Consider the following 2,500-nt stretch of genomic DNA (forward strand, 5'->3'; position numbering starts at 1 on the left):
CGTCTGAATAACACTGTTCTTCCAACTTAGGTGAACATAGCGAACAGATTCCGTTCAATACAGGCTTAATACAGGTGTCATGTCAGGCAGGTATCTTACCTTTATAAGGGGTGAAGCAATTCAGTGATGAGTTGGGGACATCCTGGCTAGATGAGCACAATCCTCCAATGGCCACCAGCACTCAGGGCCAGATTGTGGTTGGCCACCACCACCACCAGGTAAACCACACAGGTAAACCACACAGGTAAACCACACACCCTCCCGTGCTGGAGGGCACTACACCTGTGGTCACAAGAGCATCACGCAACCATTTCCGCCCACACTTGCCAGCGTGCACGCACTCACACACACACGTAATATCAAACTTCACTTTTCATCACAGAGCAAAGTGCAGCACTACTGACCCCTCCACCACAATCAACTCGAATGCTTTAAAAACTATTTTATTAACAAATAATCCCACTATTTTTTTCTCCGATGGATCAGCACTAAATTCCTTCTTGCAAGACGTAATCCTCAAATCCCGGAGGAGGAGCGAAGTATGGGAAGAAACACGTGGGTGTGCAGGCGTGGTGCGCAGATGCGATAGTAACCCCGCTGGAGCCCGCGTCAACACCGTGCGCACTGTGCAAGGGCTGGAGCCACACTGAGAGCACGGCAGCCTCGCCGCCGCCACCACCACCACCCTCTCCCTACCACCACCACCACCAGCAACCAGCCACCACTATCCGCGGGAGCTACCACCACCACCACTACCGCCGCCACCACAACCGTCGCGTCGGTGAGGACTCAATGAACCCCTTCTTCCTTGTCGTCATTGTTGGAAGAACATTTCATCCTCGAGATAACTTCTTGAATCAACTTTAAAAGAAACATGGTATATCTACGTGTTTGACACACACACACACACACACACACGCGCGCGTGTTCCCGTTTTCCCTTATAGCTCTTATGTATATCAGAAGCTCCTCTCCCCTCCCTCACATATATGATGCAGTAATCCACAATATTTTGGGAAATACAATTTCATTCACTTGTATCACCGGTAATTCGAACCTAGAAATTTGATGTAGATACCTTGAGGTTACCTTGAGGTGCTTCCGAGGCTTAGTGTCCCCGCGGCCCGGTCCTCGAACAGGCCTCCTGGTTGCTGGACTGATCAACCAGGCTGTTGGACGCGGCTGCTCGCAGCCTGACGTATGAGTCACAGCCTGGTTGATCAGGTATCCAGTTCTCTCTTGAACACTGTGAGGGGTCGGCCAGTTATGCCCCTTATGTGTAGTGGAAGCGTGTTGAACGCTTGGTTTAGATTGGTAGATTGGTACAGAGAACACTTACTTCTGGTCACACCTGGCCATACCTGGTCACTACCTGGCCATACCTGGCTTCTGGCCATACCTGGCCTCTCCTGGCCACACCTGGCCATACCTGGCCTCTCCTGGCCATACCTGGCCTCTCCTGGCCACACCTGGCCTCTCCTGGCCACACCTGTCCATACCTGGCCTCTCCTGGCCATACCTGGCCTCTCCTGGCCACACCTGGCCTCTCCTGGCCATACCTGACCTCTCCTGGCCATACCTGGCTTCTCCTGGCCATACCTGGCCTCTCCTGGCCATACCTGGCCATACCTGGCCATACCTGGCCTCACCTGGCCATACCTGGCCTCTCCTGGCCATACCTGGCCACACCTGGCCATACCTGGCCATACCTGGCCTCTCCTGGCCATACCTGGCTTCTCCTGGCCATACCTGGCCATACCTGGCCTCTCCTGGCCATACCTGGCCTCTCCTGGCCATACCTGGCCTCTCCTGGCCATACCTGGCCTCTCCTGGCCATACCTGGCCATACCTGGCCTCTCCTGGCCATACCTGGCCATACCTGGCCACACCTGGCCATACCTGGCCTCTCCTGGCCACACCTGGCCTCACCTGGCCATACCTGGCCTCTCCTGGCCATACCTGGCCTCACCTGGCCATACCTGGCCTCTCCTGGCCATACCTGGCCTCACCTGGCCTCTCCTGGCCATACCTGGCCTCACCTGGCCTCTCCTGGCCATACCTGGCCTCACCTGGCCATACCTGGCCTCTCCTGGCCACACCTGGCCTCTCCTGGCCACACCTGGCCTCTCCTGGCCACACCTGGCCTCTCCTGGCCATACCTGGCCTCTCCTGGCCATACCTGGCCTCTCCTGGCCATATCTGGCCTCTCCTGGCCACACCTGGCCTCACCTGGCCATACCTGGCCTCTCCTGGCCACACCTGGCCATACCTGGCCTCTCCTGGCCATACCTGGCCATACCTGGCCTCTCCTGGCCTCACCTGGCCATACCTGGCCTCTCCTGGCCACACCTGGCCATACCTGGCCTCTCCTGGCCACACCTGGCCTCTCCTGGCCATACATGGCCATACCTGGCCTCACCTAGCTTCTCGTGGCCATACCTGGCCATACCTGGCCTCTCTTGGCCATACCTGGGCTCTCCTGGCCATACCTGGCCTCTCTT

The sequence above is a fragment of the Procambarus clarkii genome, chromosome 10 (genome assembly GCF_040958095.1).
Source record: "Procambarus clarkii isolate CNS0578487 chromosome 10, FALCON_Pclarkii_2.0, whole genome shotgun sequence".
Taxonomy (NCBI): Eukaryota; Metazoa; Arthropoda; class Malacostraca; order Decapoda; family Cambaridae; genus Procambarus; species Procambarus clarkii.